Source organism: Pseudophryne corroboree, chromosome 8 (genome assembly GCF_028390025.1).
Source record: "Pseudophryne corroboree isolate aPseCor3 chromosome 8, aPseCor3.hap2, whole genome shotgun sequence".
NCBI classification, from domain to species: domain Eukaryota; kingdom Metazoa; phylum Chordata; class Amphibia; order Anura; family Myobatrachidae; genus Pseudophryne; species Pseudophryne corroboree.
This window is the reverse complement of record NC_086451.1, coordinates 37221434-37235239: the sequence shown is the minus strand read 5'-3', so window position 1 is coordinate 37235239 and position 13806 is coordinate 37221434. Positions and strand designations below refer to the sequence as shown.

Sequence of the window (13806 nt, the reverse complement as noted above, 5' to 3'; positions counted from 1 at the left end):
ATCCGGCCACAGGTCTGATCATTTACCCACTAGGATTCTCTCTATAGAGTCCCCTACATAACCTTACTTCATCCGCCATCATTCCACCACTCTGGTTCTTATATTGCCCCTGAAAATATTAGCAGATTAACCCACAGCCACTGAGGGCAACAATGAAATGGAGAACGGGATGGTGTGAGGAGATTTGGAGAGAGATTGTGTTGATGAAGAGTGGGGAGTAATGTGAGGGAACATGAAGAGAACCCAATAAAAGCATATAGGAAAAGGGTGGGGCAGTGTCAGACTGGGACATGAAGGGTCCACCGGGGGAATGCAGTAATAGGGGCCCATACTTAGGGGTGTGGCCAGCCTCCACAGAGGCTTGAAATACACAATAGTTTAGTGCACTGTAATGCACCATATCTACCATGTATAATACAAGTGCACAGTCTGGAACCTGATCCCTAGAGGAAGGAGTGGGCCCTCAGGCAGTGGGGATTACCGGTGGTTTCCCTGGTACCCCTGTGGGCCAGTCCGACCCTAGGGTGGGGTGAAGGAGACTACAGGAAGGAGGATACATTGAAGGGGGGGGGGGGGAGATAAAGAAGGAGGATTGGTTCATGGAAAGAGCAATAGCAAAATGGAGTGTGTCCACAGATTAGAAATTTCCAGATCCCATAAAATAAATCACTGCTTGTCAGTGTAAAATATACCTTTCTGCCCATCATCTCCCTTCTCTCCTTTCAGCCCCGAGGCTCCTGGAATGCCGGGACAAGGCTGGGTAATTGACACTTTATCCGTCTCACTCAGACCAACCAGTTTCACCTCCAGACAAAAATATGAGGGTAAACCTTAATTGCAAACATTAGGAAGAGACCCATATATAATTTTTTTAATATTTTTATTGAAACAATGTCTGTTACACTAAAAAGCAGAATGAACTCAACAGTTTCCTGCAGTCCACATTCTTCCTAAGGAAATAAACTGTGAATATCATCAAATAAACAACACAAAAAAAACTGTATAAGATACATCACTGGGTTTTATAAATACAGAAGAGAAGCATGAACATTGCATACATGATGGAAAGACATTTTGTATCACTAGGTAACCTTATCCATATCAGAATCAAATACAAAGATTAAAAAGAAGTTTAGAAAAGTCAGAACTAAATTGCTAATTTTTGGGCTTATACAAATGCCACTGGGAATCCAACCGGTACGCGATATTTAACAGTGGCCTCCAGGAACACAAGAAGCCGGCAAAGCTCCACGTCTACGAGGCAGCCAATATTTACTACTCCACCTAGTTTCCATAAATTGAAGGGATATTGAGCTTGCTTCTCCTGGAAATCAGGATTGGAAACAGAGGCGTAATTGTGGGAGGCAACGTAGTCAGCTGCTGCCAGGCTCCTGCTCTTTATTGGGTCACCTCTCCTCCCATGTTCAGCGACACCATTCAATCAAGTTAATTGACAGCCACCATTATCTCTTCCGTGGCCAACTCCCCTTCCCCACTAGTCCCCGCTCCTTACAAGTAACACCCTCTGGCTGGACACTACATAGATCTGCCTAGTTGGTCAATGGTTTTGAATTAACAATTCTAAGTAGCTTCATATAATAAGAATCTGCAGCCTTGCTACACAGGAGCAAATAGCTTGATCAGTAAGGTGTCTGCCTTCCGTGTAACAGGTCATTGGTTCTTATCATGTGTATGACTGCTAAGAAATGTGTGATTTAAAATAAGTGACAATAAAAATATATATATATATATATATATATATATATATATATATATATATATATATATATATATATATATATATATATATATATAAAAATAAAGGAAAAAGATTCTAGTGGGAGCCAATACGCCTTTAGAATAACTATGTTTAAAAAAATGTATTCATACACAAACCGACGACAATTGCAACCTAAACATTCGTCTTTGGTACAAATTACTAAAACTTCAGTAAAATGATATAACAATCTTATATAAACACATATTTCAGTTGATGTGAGGATTTTACAATGAGGTGATCACAATCAGAATTGTGAAGAGATATATCTCCAACCAAAAATCTGTGGTGAAGGCTTTATGAATCCGAGATCGTGAAACCCAACGCGTTTCGTCCGTTAGGACTTCATCAGGGGTTAACAATCTAAATAGATTTCATCATAACAGAGAATGACATTTTTGGGTTGAAGTTAGGTGATGTTATATTCCCTAATCTCATCAGGGGTAATGAAACTCTACAGTCCACCTCGGCTTCAATAAGTATCACCAAAAGGGTTTTAATAAATTCCCAATCCTGAACAGTACTGTACCTTTTTATATGTAAAAACGATGTCTTATGTGAAAATAGAGGGAGACATTCCTATATAGTTTATCCCACTTTTAAATCCGTAGGGACCAATGTAGAATAATTTCAGCTTCCTATTGGCTAATTTCCAGAACTGTTATACACAGCTCCTATCTTTCTAAAGGTGACAGTATAAACTATTAGCTGCAATCCTGGAGCTTGTGTCCTCTGTGCTGTCCTCACTGTGTATAAAAGAATAAATATCTCTGTGGAGCGCTCTTATTCTATAATCTGATATAATTAGATGATTGTTGGTGGATGTTATATAAAGAGAGGATGACCTTACATATTTATACACCCATATTAGAATCACATCTCTTTATTAAAAGATTTTGATTTAAAACTTATCATAAAACTTTTCCTTTTCTTTTACATTGGAGATACAATTGTATATTTCAACATTTGTATAAGGAAAAAAAACAACAATATAATGAGCTTTCACCAACGCATTTCGTCTATATCGACTTCTTCAGGGGTGTTCTTCAGGGTGCAATCCAAAAACAAAAAATATATAAAACAAGCATGAATAAGAAGGAACATTGATGCAAAGAATATGCATATCGCAATATGGTCATATTATCCCTATTTGAACAAACTGATATTGTATGTGACAATGATTTTATGAGTTACACAAGAAACTGCTTACATACTCTTGCACATTATTAAAAATTATTTTAAGGACCATCAAAACACATATTATGATAATAGTTGTCTGCTGAATCACTCCATAATCAGTAAGCCAGACAATTGACCCATCGGTATAATTGTACTCACTTCTAACTAACATCTCTCTGTTTATATTGGAATAACTGTAGTATTCAAAAGGTATGAAGTTCTAATTGAACCAAAGTTGTACCTGAGTTAGAAAAGGGGAGACCAAATCTTAATATAACCCATTTTCAAATATATTGGCTAATTGTATTTATTTTAATATACTTACTGAAAAATATTTATTACCAAGTTGAAAAAACTTGAAGAAAATTATTCCCAGAATATGATAGCATTTATTGGGATTCCTTATTATAGGCCACCTAATTAATTATATTCTTCTCCAGCATATAGATATATATTTCATTCATTTTTCTTGGCTCATTGGGTTGGCATTTCTAACAAGAACAGAACAATAATTAAATATCTCCTACAATATTCAATTCATAAAAGTTGGAGTTAGTAACTATTTATAATTTATTTATAATTATTTTTAATTTATAAAGCTTAGCTTACCCTCAGTTTTTCAAAGTATCAGTGAAGTCCAACAGAAGGGATCCACTTGTAAACTTAGGATAAAAATATCCCTTTAATTTTCCTAATGGGGACATCTTATTTCTAACCAGACTGCAATCAAGTAAAGAGTGGCCATATTTGCTTACCAGCAGTTGTCCTATAGGTCTGCCTGCATAGGTATCCAATATTGGAATGAAGACTAAGCTCACATTCTCCCTATTTAAGCTCCACAGCCTGTTACATCACTTCCTGTTATAGCTTTTTAATTGTTTAATTGATATTTTTACTCTAATCTTTTATTATGTATTTCAAATTGAAATAAAAGAACCTTTATTAAATGGAATGATTCTATTCATGGTACCTGATTAAAATAACTGTGTTATTAAGTAGAATTAAGTTCATAATAAAGAGTTTAGACCAAATTGATTTTTCTAATTGGCATAGAGGCAAAGAGATGCTTCCTGTATGAGTTCCAAGCCTCTTTGTGGCTGGGATGACATCATCGCACATCCGGTTGCTTGGCAACTGTTGGAATTGTTTATTACATATCCCCAGTGCAGAAAAATAAAAATAAATAAATAAAAATAAATAATAATAAAAATTAAATAAATAAATAAATATATTAAAAATAAATAAATAATAAATAAATAAAAATTAAATTAAATTAAATTAAAATAAATGTAAAAATAATAATAATAAAATTAATAATACATAAATGTAAAAAAAATTTTTTAAAATGCTTCCTATGGGCATGACACTCAAATGTGTTGTCGGCGTGTGCGCCCTGTTGCCGGGTGACGAGCGTGACATGAATGTTTATGCTCCATCACTTGGCCTCATGCGCAATGTTTATTACATTTCCTCAGTGCGGAAAAACTGCTTCCTATGGGCATAAGACAATCAACTGTATCATCAGTATGTACGCCTGTTGCTGAGCAACGAGCGCGACATGGATGTGTTCGCTCTGTTGTTTGGCCTCATGTCGATACGTACGTCCCGCTGCTAAGACACAGGATGAACGCTATTAAAGACGCCTCCCATATTTAGTTTCCTAGCAACCAATTATGCTGAGATACGGGGTAAGTGCTACTCGGAGCGCTTCCCATAAATAATCTCCTGGCAACCATTTTTTGCAGGATTCGCACTACTTAGAGCACTACCTGCTTGTATTTGTCTGACCCCTGTGTTATATATATAGAATATGTGCTATTAAGAGTACCTCCTATATATAGTATATAACTCCTCACGTAGTATTTGATATTAATATACCTATTCCTTATCAATAAGATTAGATGTTAACATTAAACACCCCATTATAATATTAATGAATTAACAAAGATTAAGATACTTGATGTTAGTTTAAACTGGGAACTGCAGTTGAAATATGAAAAAATATACATTTATAGGGGTTGCTTATAATATCTCCTGGCATTCCCATACATTTAACAACTTCATATATTCATAGATTTTTTTTAACACTTATTAACTTCATATATTATAGATTATTTTGACACTTGCAATTAATTCATTAGATATTTAAAAAAATCCTCATTAGTGTGAAAAAATAATAATACTAATAAAAAAAATCAAATTAATTTGATTAGGTATATAGGTGGTCATTCTGAGTTGTTCGCTCGGTAAATTTCATCGCATCGCAGCGATTTTCCGCTTAGTGCGCATGCGCAATGTTCGCACTGCGACTGTGCCAAGTAAATTTGCTATGAAGTTAGGTATTTTACTCACTGCTTTTTCTTCGTTCAGGCGATCGTAGTGTGATTGACAGGAAGTGGGTGTTTCTGGGCGGAAACTGGCCGTTTTATGGGTGTGTGGGAAAAAATGCTACCGTTTCTGGGAAAAACGCGGGAGTGGCTGGAGAAATGGAGGAGTGTCTGGGCGAACGGTGGGTGTGTTTGTGACGTCAAACCAGGAATGACAAGCACTGAACTGATCGCAGATGGCGAGTAAGTCTGGAGCTACTCAGAAACTGCTAAGAGGTGTGTAATCGCAATTTTGAGAATCTTTCATTCGCAATTTTAAGAAGCTAAGATTCACTCCCAGTAGGTGTAGGCTTAGCGTGTGCAAAGCTGCTAAAAGCGGCTTGCGAGCGAACACCTCGGAATGAGGGCCATAGTGTTGTGAACAATTTGTACATAATAATACTGAATGGTGAAAGTAATTGAATATATTAACCCTATTGCTTAATGGGTCATTAATTAAGTGCTCATTAATAGTGAACTTAATTTGTGTATTTTTCTTTTTATAAATTAGTACTCGCTAATAGTGAACAAATTCAATTGATTTTGTTGTTATTTAATTTAATATAAATTTTTCCTTAATCCTTAATGGATGAAACATTAATGTTAATTGTCTTTAGTGTTCTACCTTATTACACTTATAATTTATATAATTGCCAACCACTTTAAGACTTAATTAAGTTACTAATATTTCTCAAAAACAAAAAAAAACAATTCACCATAAAGTTGGTTACCTTTTAGTGTCATACCCCCTTATTATTAAATAAAAATATGAATTAGATGTAATTGACCTTTAATACTACAATATATTTTTACTGGAGTCATTCAAATGACAAGCATTTTCCAAATAGACCAAATTAATGTACAAAGGGACAATAACAAACAGACCAAATTAGTATAAAAAGGGACAATAACAAAAATAAACACATGACACTGAGTAAACAAACTCATCTTATTGTCATCTTAAATTTTATAATAGCAAATAATTTTATATATAAGGAGCTAAATATAATTGATACCATATCTATATTAGAGAAATGAAACAATGTAAATTCCCTCATTCATTCCATAAGGGATAAGGGTATTTAGGGTGAAAATCCAAAAGGATTCTCTTTTGGATAATTGTAATTCTCTATTTCCCCCTCTTTCATTTTCTGTTATATGTTCCAATATAGTGAATTTTAAACTTTTAGTGTCCGAGTTGTGGACTTCAGAGAAATGCCTGGGTACACTGTGTGTGGTTATCTTATTTTTAATATTTCTAAGGTGTTCCTGAATCCGAACCTTGATCATACGTTTGGTTTTGCCTATATAGGCTTTGCCACATCCACAGGTAATTCTGTAAATGACAAAAGTGGAACTACAATTATGGATCCCCTTTAAATTATACACTTTATTGTTCAATACATCACAAATAATTGGCAATTTTTCTATAAATTTACAACATATTGCGATATGCATATTCTTCTCTGCATCAATGTTCCTTCTTATTCATGCTTGTTTTATATATTTTTTGTTTTTGGATTGCACCCTGAAGAACACCCCTGAAGAAGTCGATATAGACGAAACGCGTTGGGTGAAAGCTCATTATCTTGTTGTTTTTTTCCTTATACAAATAATGTTGAAATATACAATTGTATCTCCAATGTAAAAGAAAAGGAAAAGTTTTATGATAAGTTTTAAATCAAAATCTTTTAATAAAGAGATATATGTGATTCTAATATGGGTGTATAAATGTGTAAAGGCCAGTACTCACCAGTCGATGTCAGAGAGTTGTGTGCTGAGCGAACCGCTCAGCACACATCTCTCCCGGCGCTCAGCACAGCGCAATCTGTGCTGAGCGTGCGGGGGGAGACGGGGGGGCGCTCACTTCACCCAGCAGGTGAAGTGAGCGACCCGCTAGATTGGCCTGCATGCAGGCCAATCTAGCAGCAGCGATAGCGATGCGCGGGGCTGCGCATCGCTATCGCTGAGGGGGCTACACACGGAGCGATCGTGCTTAAAATCTAAGCAATCTAGTCAGATTGCTTAGATTTTAAGCAGCGATCGCTCCGTGAGTACCCCCCTTAAGGTCATCCTCTCTTTATATAACATCCACCAACAATCATCTAATTATATCAGATTATAGAATAAGAGCGCTCCACAGAGATATTTCTTCTTTTATCTATTTTTGATCCTTACCGACAAAGGATTCTCTCTGTGTTGAAGCTTGCTTTCCCGTTTGGAAATATAATAGTATTTATGTTAGTAAACTCAGAAACTAACTGACATAAAGTAATTAGAAATTTCAGTAGTGTATAATAAGAGCGCACTAAGGGAACATACTTTTATATATATATATATATATATATATATATATATATGAAAAAAAGAAATAAAGAAATAATGGAGGGCGCAATGGTGAGTATAGAATTACAAGTTTTTACTGGCATCAGTATCACTCACGTACATTTCAAATAAAAGTTAACCAGCGCGATGTAGATCATCAGTGGAGCCTCCGGAAAACCAAACCAACGAACCCCGTCGCTCACAGGATAACAGCAGCCGCTAAATCCTTCTAGCCGCACGGACTTGAATAACGGACCACACGCGCTGACACTTCAGACAATGGATCCTTGAACCTCGTCCTGCTGGCCACGCCCAATGCGTTTCGTCATAAGACTTCGTCAGGGGGTGTGAAGTCTTATGACGAAACGCGTTGGGCGTGGCCAGCAGGACGAGGTTCAAGGATCCATTGTCTGAAGTGTCAGCGCGTGTGGTCCGTTATTCAAGTCCGTGCGGCTAGAAGGATTTAGCGGCTGCTGTTATCCTGTGAGCGACGGGGTTCGTTGGTGTGGTTTTCCGGAGGCTCCACTGATGATCTACATCGCGCTGGTTAACTTTTATTTTAAATGTACGTGAGTGATACTGATGCCAGTAAAAACTTGTAATTCTATACTCACCATTGCGCCCTCCATTATTTCTTTTTTTCACATGTGCTGAGGAGTACGGGTTTACTCCTAGAGGAGGACTGCTGCAAAAGTACATTTGGACTGATATATATTTCAAAGACTCTGTGTGAGATTGCGCGACATCTTTTCTATATATATATATATATATAGATGAAAAGATAATACTGCGCCACTTGTGTTTAGTACCAACGGTAAATAGCCATAAATGAATAGTGTAACATTACATATAAAAATACTGACACTCCCTGGGATTTGTAGGGCATCTGCTTACCCCCAAAGAGCAGGGATGGTGGTTCCCTGTAACAAGAATTTAGCAACACACGGGGGGTAGGGGGTGGGGGTAGAGCGACCAATGGTGTCTAAAATAGATAATTAAATGAATAATTGTGACAATATAAATAAATATAAAAAGGTTTACAATTTAGGAGCATATAATAAAATTTAGACAGAAACTCTCTTTAAAAAAATAGGATAAAAAAAATAATATATATATATATATATATATATATATATATATATGAGAACCTAGCAATCTTTTGGACTATTATGTAACAGATAGCATCTATCCTTGTGTATCAATGCCTATTTCCCTATAGATTGTAAGCTTGCAAGCAGGGCCTTCCTACCTCTATGTCTGTCTGTCTTTGCCCAGTTTTGTTCTATAACTGTTGTTCTAATTGTAAAGTACAGTGGAATATGCTGCGCTATATAAGAAACTGATAATAAATAAATGTTATATATATATATATATATATATATATATATATTTATATATGGGAGGGCACCAATATTTATCTTTCCTCCGGGCAACTGGGATGAACTTACGCCACTGGATTTGTGGGGGTCATTCCGAGTTGATCGCTAGCTGCATTTGTTCGCAGCACAGCGATCAGGCTAAAAAACGGCAGTTCTGCGCATGCATATGTGGCGCAATATGCATGCACGACGTACAGGCACAATTAATGATGTAGTTTTGCGCAAGGTCTAGCGATGCATTTCAGTCGCACTGGTTGCCGCAGAGTGATTGACATGAAGTGGGCTTTCTGGGTGGCAACTGACCGTTTTAATGCAGGCGTGGCTGGGTGAACGCTGGGTGGGCGTGTGACGTCAAATCCGGAACTGAATAGGCTGAAGTGATCACAAGCGCTGAGTAGGTTTTGAGCTACTCTGAAACTACACAAATAATGTTTGCATGCGCTCTGCGATACATTCGTTCGCACTTCTGCTAAGCTAAAATACACTCCCCAGTCGGTGGCGGCATAGCGTTTTGCACGGCAGCTAAAAACGGCTAGCGAGGGATCAACTCGGAATGACCCCCTGTGTGTGTTCAAGTTGTGCCTGTCATATTGTTTACTGACGTACCAGAGCAGTAGATTTTCAGGAGAATAAGGTGGGATTTCTTAATCATGTAGATGTAAAAATGACACTAAGGGGTAAATTTACTAAGGTGGGAGATTTTTAGAACTGGTGATGTTGCCCATGGCAACCAATCAGATTCTACTTACCATTTATCTAGCTGCTTCTAGCAGATAATAGATATAATCTGATTGGTTGCTATAGGCAACATCACCAGTTCTAAAAATCTCCCACCTTAGTAAATTTACCCCTAAGTCTGCTCTGATTTTTTTTTTATGTTAAGATGTATTAAATAAAGCATTATTGTTACAAATATAGTACCTCATTCAGTAAGGATTGCAAGATTTGCAAATCGCAATCTGGCCGATTATCGAACAACTGCACATGCATAGCGTTTGCATTGTGCATGCATGAGTAAAAATATCAACAGAAAATGCATACACATCGTGATGGCAATGCAGCCGCTGTTTGACTGAAAGGAGATGGCATTTCTGGGCGGAAAGCTGCAGTTTTCTGGGTGTGTGTCTGACGTCAGCAATGACCACTTCCAGCTTCTTGTGTCTACAATATGGAAGGAAGAAGAAAGACAAAAGACCCTTGTTTTATAGCACTCTTTGGATATCATCCGTATTGTTCTTGTGAATTGAAATGTGTAATTAAAACTTTACCTTTATTGAGTTCTTGAATAAAAAAACAATACATAGAAAAAATGTCAAATATCAATATTTTTTATTTTATGGTTATTATTTTATATAAAAACTTGATTGCCTTTTTAGCAAATAAGGTTCAAGATAATTTTAGAGGTGAAGATATTAAAGAAACAGGAATGTACAGGATACCTACATGTGAAATACAATTACAGGTATCCAATTCATCACTAAGTGTGCTTCAGATATAATTCTCCAACCGTATTAATGAACAAATTTAGGAGATATAGTCTCCGGTTGAGCTGTAGATCAGTACAGAGAAAGTGATAGTCTCCTTGGAAAATGGCCCACTGAACCTGGTATTCTCAGGCGGTTTCCCTTCCAAGTACTAACCAGACCTTACCTGCTTAGCTTCCGAGATCGGACAAAATCGGGCGTATTCAGGATAGTTTGGCCGTGGGCATTTATTGGAGGAAGGAGAAAAGGGCCACTTTAGTACCTCAAATAATTTCGTTAGACTGGTGCGGGCCCACACAAATACTCGTGCAGCTTCTTGTGTCGCAGAATTTTGGACAAACTTGCCTGGCGCAGATAGCAAAAATCTTCGATGTTCCGGTAATTGTGTATGGTTCAGCAAACAGCCGCATATTGCGATGCATTCACAATTTCTGCAATGAGCGTTTTTTCGCAATTTTTGGGCAACTATTTCATTGCAGAAACTGCTTTTAGCAGAAATTGCAATCCTTACTGAATAAGGTCCAAAATGTTATACATGACAGAAGTTTGCTCAAACAAACAATATTATTATTATTATTATTATTATTATTATTATTATTATTATTATTATTATTTTGACAACGTTCAGGATATGCTTTTTTATTTAAAATCATTTAGATATCCATTTGTTAACATTACACAAACTTTAACGTATTATTTTCTAAGTACTCTGCAACTTTTACTAAATGCTCTTTAGATGCCCCTAGACACAATGAAAAAAGAATGAAAGGTGACAGGACACAAGGAATATATTAATTTAAGAAAGGTTTACAAATAAGGAAGAGAAGAGCAGACACAGGGCTACACACATGGAAAATAAATAAGAACAGATACAGGACTAAACACATAGAAGAAAAGAAGTAGTCACAGAACTAAACACAAGGAAGAGAATAAGTACAGACACAGGACCACACACATGGAAAAGAAGAAGTACAGACACATGACCAGACACATGGAACAGAAGATGACCAGACACGGGACCATACACATGGAAGAGAAGAAGTGCAGACACAGGACCACACATGGAAGAGAAAAAGTACAGACACAGGACCACACACATGGAAAAGAAGAAGTACAGACACATGACCAGACACATGGAACAGAAGATGACCAGACACGGGACCACACACATGGAAGAGAAGAAGTGCAGACACAGGACCAGACACATGGAAGAGAAGAAATACAGACACATGGAACAGAAGATGACCAGACATGGGACCACACACATGGAAGAGAAGAAGTACAGACACAGGACCAGACACATGGAAGAGAAGAAGTACAGACACAGGACCACACACATGGAAGAGAAGAAGTACAAACACAAAACCAGACACATGGAAGAGAAGAAGTACAGACTCATGACGAGACACATGGAAAAGAAGAACAGACACGGGACAACACACATAGAAGAGAAGAAGTACAGACACAGGACCAGACACATGGAACAGAAGAAGAACAGACATGGGACCACACACATGGAAGAGAAGAAATACAGACACAGGACCACAGATATTGAAGAGAAGAAGTACAAACACAGGACCAGACACATGGAAGAGAAGAAGTACAGACACAGGACCACACACATGGAAGAGAAGAACAGACACAGGACCACACACATGGAAGAGAAGAAGTACAGACACAGGACCACACACATAGAAGAGAAGTACAGACTCAGGACTAAACAGATGGTAGAGAAGAATACTGTATACACAAGACTAGACATGAAAGAGAAGAACAGACACAGGGCTAGACACATGGAAGAGAAGAACAGACATAGGACCACACACATGGTAGAGAAGAAGTACAGACACAGGACTAAACACATGGAAGAGAAGAAGAATACTGTATACACAAGACTAGACATGAAAGAGAAGAATAGACACAGGGCTAGATACATGGAAGGGAAGAACAGACACAGGACTAGACACATGGAAGGGAAGCACAGACACAGGACCAGACACATAGAAGAGAAGGAGAACAGACACAGGATATCAATGAGAAGAATGTTAAACCTTCTCAGAAACATTTGTTGAACAAACAATAAAACTTTCACTGAATATCTTGTAGCTGCCTTCTAGGCTGGCTATTGTTTATAGGGCCTGATTCAGCATGGAACGCAGGTACGATTGTGTTCGCATGCTGAAGCCCTGTGAAGTCTGCAATCCGAAACATATGGGGTAGCAGCCTGCCTTGGCAGCTAGGCAGAGCCGGCCCTAACCAATATGATGCCCTAGGCAAGATTTTGGCTGGTGCCCCCTAGCACCACTGCTGGTTCCACCTCTGACCTTGCACCTCTTTCCCAGCACCATCACCCCATAGCAGTCTTTATTTTGGGTTTGTACCCCCTATATTTTAAATAGGAACAGTTCGCACATTTGACGCACAGCCCAAAAAGGGGTGTGTTTTTGCTGGCAAGGGGCATGGCCACACAATAGTAACCCCAATTCCAATTACGCCACACAGTACTGCAACATTATTCACATTTGATCATGCGATAGTGTCCATAATTCATATTACATCCCACAGTAGTATCACGTTACCTTATAAACGTTACTCCTCACAGTAGAGCTCCTTATTCACATTACATCACACTGAATTGCTCATAATTCACATTACACCACACCCTATTGCTCTTTATTCATGTTAGACAACACAGTAGTGCCCTTTCTATATGCAACGCCACATAGTAAAGCACAGCACCAGGACCAGGCTCAGCAAGGACATCCCCATTGCTTCTGAGTATTGAGTATGCCCCCCACATTCTCCTACCCACCCGTACTAAGATCTGATCAAAATGTTATCCCAATCCTACTCTGCCACTAGTTACCTGCTATTGTGTCTTTTTTTTTTCTCTTCATTGCTCACTTCCACCCCACCATGTGTTTTTTCTGTAATGTTTACCTCCACTGATTGCACACCTTTCCATTGTGCCCTATATGCAGGATACATCATACTACTACATAAGCATCAGTTTTCCCATATATGAACTTGGCCCTTGTATGGCTCACCTCCCACAGTGTAACCTTCAAAGTTCGCCCAACATGGCTGCCCCATATGGTACACTTGTGGATGGGATGAAAAATACATAGGCCTGATGGTTTTGATGGAACCCTACTCTGAACTGTAGGACTCTGAAATCACCCCCATTTTGTGTCATCACTTCTAGGGGTGGACTATTCCACCCTGGGTAATCCTACGCTGAGCGCCCAAGATGGTTGCCGCACCTGGTACCTTGTGAGGGTGGAATACACAACCCT

General features: G+C 38.0%; 1 pseudogene; it reads right to left on the bottom strand.

Moving 5' to 3' along the window:
* Positions 1-10617: 10617 nt before the first annotated feature.
* On the bottom strand, positions 10618-10735 carry LOC134953464 (5S ribosomal RNA; annotated as a pseudogene).
* Between the last annotated feature and the right edge of the window lie 3071 nt (positions 10736-13806).